Raw genomic sequence first — 12,836 nt, forward strand, 5'->3', positions numbered from 1 at the left:
TTGTGCTGCATAATGACATTTTGGTCAATAACAGACCGCATGCACAACAGTGGTCTCATGAGATTATAACACCATATTTTTACTTTTTCTTTTCTGTGTTTACATATGTTTAGACATACAAATACCGTTATGTTGCAGTTGACTACACTATTCAGTAAGTAATATTCTGTACAGGTTTGTAGCCCAGGAACAACAGGTTATACAATATAACCTAGACATGTAGTAGTCTATATTATTTAGATTTGTATAAGTACTTTCTGTCATGTTTGCACAATGACAGAATTTCTCAGCAGTGCATTTGTATGATGTTCCTGCAGTGACTAAATCACCTAATGATGCATTTCTCACAATGTATCCTTGTCAGTAAGTGATACATAACTGTAGATATAAAGAACTAGAAAATTTACTAGCCTTGCTGTTTTAGTACTGTCTACATATTGTCAGTCTGCATAAGCCATTGGCCTTGCCAGCCAATTGAATATCCACTACTGCAGAGATGCCCTTTCTCAGTCATATGTTTGCTAGTGCTAACATCCCTTTTAGCCTCTCCTATGTGTTACCTCATTGTTCTCAAAGCATGTCATTCTATAGTGGTGACTAGGTTCAAAGACAATTCCAGATATAGAATTGACCTTGACATGTAGAACATGACATACTCGGACTACTGATGTATCTACTGGCCTTATATTTGTATGACTAAAAGAGGTAGCTCAACTGAGTTTTCCCTTAATAACAAGAATTTGATCTCAAAGTAATTTCCTGTCTCTGCCTCTAGATCTGGATTTTCAGCTTTCTTGATACTATTGATATTTTGGGCTCGATAATTATTTGTTGGTAATGAGGCTGCTCTATGCATTACAGAATGTTTAACAACATTCTTGGTGTCTGCCTACTACATTGTAGTAGCCATACCCACCCATTCTCCACTTGTAATGACTAAAAGTGTCTCCAGACATTGCCAAATATCCCTGGGGTAGTAAAACTGGCCCTGGGTGAGAGCCAGTGCTCTAGATATAAAAGAGACTGCATAATAATAATCTCAAGCTGGGCATGGTGTCTCATGCCTGTGATCACAGCACTTTGGGAGGTTGAGGTGGGTGGATCATGAGGTCAAGAGATTGAGACCATCCTGGCCAACATGGTGAATCCCTGTCTCTACTAAAAATACAAAAACTAGTCGGGTGTGGTGGCAAACACCTATAATCCCAGCTACTCAGGAGGCTGAGGCAGGAGAATTACTTGAACCTGGTTTGCAGAAGTGAGCCAAGATCGTGCCACAGCACTATAGCCTGGCAACAGGACAAGACATAGTCTCAAAAAAAAAAAAGAAAATCTCTTAGCAGTATCCATCCCTTTATACATTTTTTATTTTTCCCTTAATTATTTAGGCACTTGGAAGCAAACGACTATGTATCCCTCATAGTACTTAGCATAAGGCCTTGTGTATACTGGTTGATTATTTCTTTGCATATATTAATCAACTACCTATTATTGCTTATTCTTAACATAAAATAAATTTGCTTGATTTTAAAATTCATAAAACATGTGCTGCTTAATGAATTGAGAGCCTAGTTAAGTCTGTAGGAAATCTTTTATTTAAATATTCCAGTCCCAACTTATTTAATATAATGTGTGTTTTTAAATTTCCTAGCACATAGATTTTTTAACAAATTAAATGTTTTTAAATCAAAATCTTATTTAATTTCTATGTAGTTTTTCTTTCATGCAATGAAAATATGGTTGAGTGTGTTTGTCTATATAAGTTAAGAATTTATTTTTAATTGGGTTTACTCAGCCAATTAACTTGTTAGCAATCACAGAATATCTGAAATTATGGCCCATGCCCATAACATTCTAGCTTCACTCTCTTGGCATTGTAAGGACGAGATCATCTTGTTGGTCATCATAAAATAGGTGAGGGGTATGTTTATAAAGGGTAATGATATTAAGTGGAATGGATTAGAGGTGGGGAATAAGCTAATTAAAGGAGAGTAGGTAAAGAAGGACAGGCGGATATTCCATTTATAAAATGGTAACAATTTACTTTAGATCATAATCTAAATTGTTGTGGCATCATCTTCTTCTTCCATTGGAGAATGAGAGGCTGAGGCAGGAGAATTGCTTGAACCTGGGAGGTGGAGGTTGTGGTGAGCCAAGATTGTACCATTGCACTCCAGCCTGGGCAACAAGAGTGAAACTCAAAAAAAAAAAAAAAAAAAAAAAAAGAATTACTAGTTAAGATTAATAAATATTATTTTGGATAGGAAATAGAACATGATTGTAAAAGTATCAGAGCAATTGACAATAATGAATAGAGAAATAAAAATTCCCTTTTCAAAATGCCTCTTCTTAAAGTAATCATCAAGAAGGAAAAGGTTAAAGTATAAAATACAGTTTTTTCAAATATTTTAGAATTTTATCAAATCTGTATTAAATATTGGAACATTTGGTATCATTGTAAAATATATTATGTATCTGGTTCTTGATAACAAGTTTAGGAGGATTCTATGGTCAGTTTTATTCATTGAATTTTTCGAGGCTTCTCTACTCCCACTGGTTCACTTTACTAGAAACAAAAATTTTTTTTATTTAAAAAAAATAATTTTCTTCCAAGGGCAAATCTCACTAAATTATAGCAAAAATGTTTAATAGATGGCAGAGGTGAGGTAATTTACAGACCTCTAACCAAATGCAGCAACATTTGATGTGCCTGATGAATGATGGAACTTTTAGAGATATTTTTGAATTAATTATTTTGTGTAGTCCTGTATTTCATTGGAATTCCACCATTGGCATTGAACATCTACTGTGATAGAAAGAGCATTTGGGTAGGATTAAGAAAATTTTTTATAGTTTCATGTTTGACGCTAGTTCACTAATTTTATGACGTTGAACAAAATACTTCACCTTTCCATGAGTTAGTTTTCTCATCTGTAAGATGAAACGTGAATTCATTCTGTGAAACTATATTTGGTAGGGATTAAAACTTATACAGATTATACTTTACATTTAATAGCTGGAGTAATAAACATTTATTTAGTCTCCTATATAATGATTCAGTCCATTCACATGCTAGGAATCGTGGTACCATTCTCTTTCTCTCTCTCTTTTTTTTTTTTTTTTTTTTTTTTTGAGATGAAGTCTCACTCTGTTCCCCAGGCTGGAGTGCAGTGGCACGATCTTGGCTCACTGTAACCTCTGCCTCCTGGGTTTAGGAAATTCTCCTTCCTCAGCCTCCTGAGTAGCTGGGATTACAGACATGTGCCACTACACCAGCTAATTTTTGTATTTTTAGTAGAGACAAAGTTTCACCATGTTGGTCAGGCTGGTCTCAAACTCCTGACTTTGTGATCTACTCGCCTTGGCCTTCCAAAGCCATTATCAATCTTGACTGCATATGAGAATCAGTGGTGAACTGTTTTAACATGAAGATTCTTGAGCTCTAGTATAGACCTTCTGAATAAGAAATTCTGGGTGTCAGTCTGTGGGATCTGTATTTTAAACAAGCATGAAACTCCTCAGGTACTTCTTTCAGATCTGTTACTGGGTTGAGAACAACTTCTGTATGGTACGAATAAATTATAGATAATAAATCTAGCAACCTACTTGGTGATGTGAGATCAGTACTAAACATAAAGCAAAGGCGAAAATATGTGTAAATATAAATATAATGCAAAGCCTAGAATAAGTAAGCATTGTAAGTGGAGGATGCAGGGTCTGAGTTGGAGTTGAAAAAGGTGGGGAAGGATTACTTGAGGGGTGGAGAGGGAAAGTATTATTTGCAGGCAGGGAAAAATAAGAGCAGTAATGGCCTAAAGATGACACAAGAGCAGTAGGCATTTATTACAGTGAAGTTTCAACAAATTAGACTAGCTAGATGGGTGAAAAATAGAATTCTACTTCCTGGCTTCTTAATTCTTTGTTTGATCAGACCTTTATTAACATCCATTTAATCTGTCATTTTGGTTGGACATGACTGTTAAAATCACATTTCATATATAAGATATTAACATGCTTTCTACTTCATGAAATAACATTGTTGTAATTCTGCATATATATTTTTTATATCAGTCTATCATCATAACAGCCACTTTTTGGTCATTTAACAAGGTTTTCTAAAGCACTTCTGTTCTGCTAAATATTTCGAGATCCCACTTTCTGAATCTATGTATGCCACTGTCAATTTTTCGAAAACAAGTACCATTTATACTTGTAATTGTTTTAATTAACATAATTAAGAATAATCTTGTAGAAATATATTTATAACCTCCACAGTTTTCCAACTTACTAAATTGCCTTTTACCTTTTAAGTACATTTTATTGTGAAATATGATATACATATTAAAATTCCATAAAACATAAATGAATTTAGATGAGTAATTATAAAGTGAATTTCAATGTAACTACCACCAAAGTCAGGAAATAGAACATTGCCAGCCCCACAGAAAATCCCTTTGTGCCCCATTCTGATTATAACTCCTTCACTTCCCACAAGAAGCAATTGCTATTATGGTTTTTCTGATAGTTATTTCTTTGCTTTCATTTATAGATTTGCCACTAATAGATGTGTCTCTGTAATTTTGTAGTTTAGACTTGACTGTATTAAACTTTATGGGTGGGGCAGAGAAACTCACACCTGTAATATCAGTGTTTTGGGAGGCTCAGGTGGGAAGATCATTTGAGCCCAGGAGTTCAAAACTAGCCTGTGTTACAATAGTGAGGCCCCTGCTCTACAAAAATATATAAAATAAATTAGCTGGGCATGATGGCACACACCTGTAGTCTCTGCTGCTTGGGATGCTGAGGTGAGAGGATTGCTTGATCCTGGGAGGTGGAGATTGCAGTAAGTTGTGAACATACCACTGTACTTCAGACTGGGCAACGAAGTGAGACCCTGTCTTTAAAAAAAAAAAAAATTATATGAAAGTAATTGTATGTGCTCTTTTTTGTCTTGCTCTTTTTTTTGTTCCACATTATGTTTATAAGACTCATCTATGTTGTTACAAATAGCTGTAGATTATTTTCATTGCTCAATACTATTTAATTTGGATGAATGCTCTACAGATTGTTTATCCATTTTGCTGTCAGTGAACATTTGAATTGTTTTCCATCTTTGGCTATTTCAAACAATGCTATTCTTTATTTTATTAGGTTGGTACAAAAGTAATTTTGGCTTTTACCATTAAAAGTGACATTAACCTCTTCCAAAAAAATACAAGAAAATCAGGAATGGTCTAATTGCAATAACCGCAATTACTTTTGCACCAACCTAATGCATGTCTTCGGTGCATGAGTGGAATTGATGGGTCACAGAATACACAGTATCTTCAACTGTAATAGATAATGCCAATCTAGATTTTTAAATGTTTTTATACTCTCCCTAGCAGTGTGTGAAAATTCTACAGCAATGCTTGGAATATTTTTGTAGTCATTATACATTTTGCCGAGCAAGTGGGTTTGTTATGACTTGAATTTGTGGTGTGCATTTGCATTTCCCTGGTGACCAGTAAGGTTGAACACCTTTTCCAGTGTTTATTGGCCATTTCAATATCAATTTTTGAAAAGTGCCTGTTCATGACTCTTACTCATTTTTCTGTTGAGTTGTCTTTTTTCTCATTTGTAAGTGTTTTGATGTATCTTGAAAATGAGCCTCTTGTTAGTCATACATGTTGCAAATATCTTTTTCAGTCTTGGTTTATATTTTTACTCTCTTAATAGTGTCTTTTGTTGAATAGAATTTCTTAATTATTACTGTAATCCTATTTTATCCTTCTTACCACTTATGGTTAATGATTTATGATTTTCACTTAAGAAATTCCTACGCCAAGGTCATGCAGATAACCTCGTATGTTTCTCATTTAAAAATTTCATTGTTTTATTCCTCACACAATTACTTTTTCATCTCTAGTTGTTGCTGTTTTTTAACTGTAGCTATTGAGTTCCTTCTCTTTCTACTAAATAATTACTTTTCTGGGAACTATTTCTGATTTTCTTGTATTTTTTTGTATTTTCACTTACTATCATTCTTTTATCACCATAAGGAATTTGTTATGAAAGTAGTATTTAGGATAGTTATAAGTCTGAAGTATCACAAACCTAAATATATGAATTTTAAGCATAATTATTCTCTTAGCATTAATATTGAGCTATCATCCTAATGGCTTGTAGGTTTTGTGAACACTTTCAATGGATAAATGACAGTGTATAATCATTCTATATATTCCTACTTACCTACCCATTTAACAAATGGTTATTATGTTACCAGTGACTTTAACTTCAGCATGGCCTTTAATAGAGTTTATGAATATGTGGGAATATTTAAAACATTTAGAATTGGGACAAATATGTATTTTCAATTGCATACTTGAAGAATGTTATCTTGATTAACTTTTTTGCTATGACTGTTCTGTTTTGTTTCTGTAAAAGCTACTATCATCCAAACATCTATCCCATTGTATGAAGGGGCAGATATTCCCTGTAGCATTCTTTATACTGTTTGTGCATCCAATTGATTGCAGCTGTATTCAGAAGAAAGGGAACAAATGTTTTGCTTATTCTACTGCCAAGAAGTAGATTAAATTTGGAAACATATCATTGATGGACAATTAAAACTCAAAAACATGGGATTTGCTATAAAGCCAGGAAGCAAAGATAAGAGACTTCACTGTTTTCAGTCATGGATCTTGTTTAGGTGACTGAGGTCTGAATACTTAGAGTTAGATTGATCAGTTAATGAAAAAAGGCTTATTCTGTGTCACTTTTGTTTATTTTCTAAAGATTTGATTTCTTCCTATAGTAGCATTTTTAAATGCTCTGCTTTGTCAAAGCCATAATTTATACACTTTAACAGCAAGAACCATATGTTTGAAATAGGCTTACATCTGAAACCTACATGGACGTACACACAGAATTGTATGTATATAGAAGTGTGTTTATAAAATGACAGTAATAAAGGGGTTTTCTGAATCAGGTTTTGTGAAATAAGAATGAAAATCTATTCTATTTTAAGTGCATATGTCAAATTAAGTTCTGAAAACAAATAAAAACATTATTTAGTTTACTTGCTTTCTGTTTAAGAATTTTGAGTATCATTTATTTTAGAATAACTAGGTCTCAAACATGGAAAGAATCACTAAATCTTTTCAAATTATGCTCTTGCCTTGGCTCTTTTCCTATGTTGTTGAGTTAGTCTAATTCAACAAAATGCCTTGATTATCGCTATTTGAGGGGTTTCTTCTCTAGTCAGAAGAAATCTGCTATGGATCATTGTGCTGTCAGAAATCCATGCCACTTGATGAAGTCACTGGCAACAAGACAACCTTGAATATCAGTTGAGGCTAGATGGATATTGTGGAGGTTTCTCAGAGAAATCTGACAAATAATTGGCAGAGAAGTCACAATTTTTAACAGATTTCATCAGCACCATTCTGTCAGATGGAGGAACATATAAACACCAACCGGATATATTGAACACTAGAGCTTCAGAACTGGCACTATCACATACGTTTGTAAGAGAACATTGAGATGCACTTGTAACCATCATCAAACAGCTGCAATCAACACCCATGTCATGGGAACACATTTTTCTCCAGACTGCATCATGTCAAAACAAAATTGCATTGCTAGAGGCCAATGGGAAAACTCTATGAATGCCAGGATTTAGATAATTGGGTAAAGTTTTCAGAGTCCATTTGATTAAAAAAAAAAAAAGATATTGAATGTTGCACACATGCATGCCTGCAGTGCTTCAGTCTCCTACTTTACAGTTAGTGAATAGCTTTTTAGTAAATGCTTAATTTTGTTCTCTTAACAGTTTACTTTTGACCTCTGCCTCCCTTCCCAATACTTTAGCTATTTTTCAAGAGCAGGATGGCATAACAGAACAAAATTATATCTTTTCCCTGAAATCTGTATTGTAATTAGACTTTTGTGGATTGACCCTGGTGTCACAGTCAAAGAATAGTGTTATAGGGCTCTGAAGACACTGGGGCCTACTGCAGATAATAGCTCATTTCTGGAATGCGCTTCTTAAATCTGTTGTATCATCCTTTAAAAACCTTATATCAAAGTGAGGAAAGGAACTTAAAGGAATATTAAGGTAATTAGGTACTACAACTCTAAACCTACTTCATCCTGAACTTCTAGAATAAATCAGGGAAATGATTTTTTTTTATCTGTATTGTCCATCTAAGTGCTTTAATTCTACATCTAATTTATTTTTACTTCTAACAAAGATCTCTACCCTTTCTTTTTCTTCTTTTTACTCCCATTGATCTCCTTGTTGCTATGCACTTTTTCTTCCCTGGTGACTCATATAAAAATACATATTGAAGATATTTAATTGTAAAAATTCTTAGTTCTTGGTTGCTTACATTGGACTATTAAACAGCTTTTCAAAGTTAACTTTTCCTTTAACTCAGTTTTTGTTTCTGGAGAAGGTTGTCTAATTTTGCAAAAATATTGTATTTCATGTATGATATAACTTTTGTATATAAAGGATGTTTATTTGAAATGTAGTGTAATTTGTGTCAATAACAGTCCCATTTAAACAAGAAATAGCAGTAACTAAACATAGGAATGTAAATACACTAAAGAATGTAGATATACTAAAATTTTCTACTTGTTGAATAATAATAAAGCTCTTTCACCAAGCTGTGGTATATTATGTCAATGACCAAGTTTTCCAAATTAATGCATGGTAGTAACATAGGAAACATTTGGATAAATGCACTAAAAAATTAAAAACATTTTAAGATTGAAAAAATGTACACTTGTGTGGTACCCCTAAATTTCAAAAAAGGTAATCATATTCACACTAAATACTTCAGGAAAACTTAATCATAAAAAATGAGAGATTATCTTTTAAAATAAGTAGAAAATAGATGCTGAATAATTTGGTAAGGAAATTGATACATAAATAATTTTTATTTGTAGTGATGAGAAATGAAATATTAAAATGACATAGGGGAAAATACACTAAGTTTTATCTGGACTTCATTCTATACATATGTATACACACAGATACATATATATATATATATATATATATATATATATATGTGCATTTGCATACATATGTACACATACACACACATATTTAATAAGGAAAGTGTAGGACCTAGGTGAAATTCTAATGAAAAACATTTAGGGTGTATTGACACAATTGAACTTGGGCAATGCAAATAAATGAATGATAATGACAGATATAGAATTAGTTTCACAGAAATCTCAATGTTCTTTACCAGTAAAAAATGTTTCTAGATATCAACCATGGATATCACTGTTAATGTTAGATAAAGACTTACATTAGATATCTTTAAGTCAAAGGAGCTAGAATTCTCTTATTTAGTACATACATAGTAAGCATAGATTAATTTGAAGAACTGAATTTTTGTCTCTAAAAAAGGAATTTATTAAACATTTAGTAAAACTATTAAAACAATTATTGACTAAACTGTGTAGTCAGTAACTTTAGTGTCGTTGATAAATGATCTGATATAATAGTATGGCCAATGGTAAGCGATAAACAATAAAATCTAGGAATAATGATGATTCCTCAAAATCAGCACTTAAAAGTAGATCACTATTCAGTGGAATCAAAGCATATAGTACACAGCAGATGAAGAGTGGCTTTCACTCCCAACTCCTGGGCATGTTCAACACTATTGCCTAAATTGACTCTTTGATGTATATATTCAATTAAGCTTGAGATTTGCAGGGATCTATATTCAAGGAATGAAAAATATAGGGGAAAGTTCTAGGCATTTAGTATATCATAATAGATAGCTAAAAATTAAGTATACAGCAAAGATAAAAACGATATAGTGTGTTCAAGTAGGAATTGGCAAGAAATTAGTTTGGAAACTCAGGATATCTAACAAACACAATTCATCTAGCTGGTAATCAACTCTCTAAGTTAGAGGCATGGTGGGAAGTTCTGCTCTTACTAGATGAATAGAAAAGAAAAATCAGACTAAGTTTTTAGGTGCTCTCAGTAATTTAATCAACCAGTACTTCAGAATATGAATTTATTTTAAGAAATTTAAAATTAGGTAGACACATTCAAATCTTTCTTTTACTATTTGTAAAAACTTGGACCATACGTTTCCATAAATTTTAAGATTGAAAAAAATGTTTGCATAGTTATATTTTGAACAAAAAAATGCAGGATATAAGATAGTAAATGCTTATGTACTCTTCATCCATATCTGACAAATATTAAAGTTTTTAATATCTGATTCAGATTTATTTATAATACATAAGGTGTTGCCCTGCCCTAATTTCATTCACATCATATCCTCCACTGAAAAAGCTACCCTGGAGTTGTTATATATCCATCCTATGCATGAGTTTATACTTTTTATTATGGTAAAAAACAAAAGTAGCAAAATTAACCATGTAATTTTGTAACTTCACTGTAACTTCAGAAGTATTAACTATATTCACGTTGCTGCAAAACAGATCTCTGTAAGTTTTTCATTTAGCATGTCTGAAATTCTGCACCCATTAAACAACTCATTTTTTTTGCCTTTTCCTCAGCCCCTTGCAACCACCATTCTACATTTTGTTTATATAAATTTGATTACTTGAAATATCTCATGTAAGAGGAATTATACAGTATTTTTGTTTTTGTGAATGCCTTATTTCACCCAGCATAATGTCCTCAAGTTTCATCCATGATATATCATGTGATATATATATTTTTTCATTTATAAGGCTGAGTGATATTCTATTCTAGATGTATATTATGTTTTATTTATTCATCCACTGATGGACATTTGGGTTGCCTCTAGCTCAGCTTCTATGAATAGCACTGTTATAAACATGGGTATACAAATACTCTTTTGAGATTCTTCTTTAATTTATTTTTTTGAGTATATACCTAGTATTTGGATTGCTGGGTCATATGGTACTTGTATTTATAATTTTATGAGGAAACTCCTTACTGTTTTCCATAGCAATTGCATCATTTTACAGTGAATAAGGGTACCAGTTTTTCCACATCCTTGCCAACGCATGATATCTTTTTGGTAATAGCTATTGTAAGCAGTGTGAGGTAATATCTCATTGTGGTTTTGGTTTGCATTTTTCTGATGATTAGTGAAGTTCAGCATCTTCTTATATGCTTATTGGCCATTTGTATATATTCTTTGGAGATACTTTATTCAAGTTCTTTGCCCTTTTTTAAATCAGGTCATTTTACTTTTTTGTTGTTAATTTGGAGGAGTGAGATATATATATATATATATATATATATATATTCTGTATATTAACCTTTTATCAGATATATGGTTCACAAATTATTTCTCCTATTTTCCCTTTCTGTAGGTTGCCTTTCCACCCTGTTGATTGTGTCTTTTGTGTTTATTTTTCAATAGACCAGGTCTTGTTATCTTGCCTCTGTTGGAGTGTAGTGGGGTGCAGTGGATATATGCAGGCACAATCCCACTACTGATCAGTGGGATCAAAAATCTCCCCAATGAATCTCCATCTTTGACTTAACACACTTTGATTATAAACTATCTTAATGTGATTCTCTTTGTTTTATTCCAGTTTTGAACCTGTTGAATCTTTCATTTTTCAGATTTGGGAGTTTTTGGCCACTATGTCTTCTAATAAGCTCTATGCTTCTTTCTTTTTTCTCTCTCTCTTCTCCATCTGTTGCCCCTATAATGCATATATTTCTCAGCTTGATACTGTATCATAAGTCTCTTAGGCTATTTCACTTTTCTTCATTCTCTTTTATCATTTGTTCTTTGGCTCAATGGTGTCAAATAACTTGCCTTTAAGTTACCTTTAAGTTGATTTTTCTTGATTATGTCTGCTGTTGAACTCTTGTAATAAATTTTTTAGTTTAGTTATTATACTTTTCAACTTCAGAATTTCTATTTGGTCCTTTCTTAGTTTCTCTTTTTTATATTTTTAGTTTGTTAATCATTTTTTGTTTCATTTAATTGTCTATATGTTCTCTTTTAGCTCATCGAACATCTTTATGACAGTTGTTTTAAATTCTTTTTTTGAGTTGTCCATTGATATGCATTTCTTTAGTGTTGGTTTCTGGAATGTTATTTTGTTCCTTTGATTGGGCCATGTGTATCTGTTTCTTTATATGCCTTGTTATTTTTTGTTGAGATTGGGCATTTTGCCAAAACAAAACAAACACACAAACAAAAAAAAACAAAACACCTCTTCTAATCTTTGTGGGAAAATCTCTGTGGCTTTGTGCAGGGAAAGATCTTCACCAGTCAGCCTGATTGGAGGTTCCAAGACCTCTCATAAATTTCCGAGGTCATAAATTTCCTACCTCTTATATCTCCTGCCATTTAACTGTAGAACTGCAGCTCTAAGGCACTGCTTGTTCCTTTCTTCAGTGGCTTCCAAACTGCTGCTGTTTCATCAGCACTCGAAATCAGGTAAGACAAAAAAACCTTCCCTTAGGAAGCCTCCAGGGAAGTTAAAACATTATAGAGACTCTTTTGTTTTTGAACTGAGGGAGGTGGCCAGGCATGGGGGCCTTTCTCCTTTTTGCACTGTGCTATGCAACATAGGGCGAGGGACAGAAACAGGTACACCAAATGCAATAAATTTTTCTACTCCTTTCATTGGAATCCCTTCTTGGTTTTACAATGAACTGGGTTCCATAGCTTCCTAAGTCTCTAGAGTTCTCAGTTTATTCTGGTCCCATATTGTTGTTAACTCAGGGTCTCTCTAGGTGAAAGAAGGTCTATAGCATCCTATTTTGCTATCTTGCTGATGTCACCTCACATTTACACATTTTAAACTTGACAAAAATATATATAGTTATGATATACAACATGTCTTGGTATAGATATGTG

This window comes from Saimiri boliviensis, chromosome X (genome assembly GCF_048565385.1).
Source record: "Saimiri boliviensis isolate mSaiBol1 chromosome X, mSaiBol1.pri, whole genome shotgun sequence".
In the NCBI taxonomy this organism is placed as follows: Eukaryota; Metazoa; Chordata; class Mammalia; order Primates; family Cebidae; genus Saimiri; species Saimiri boliviensis.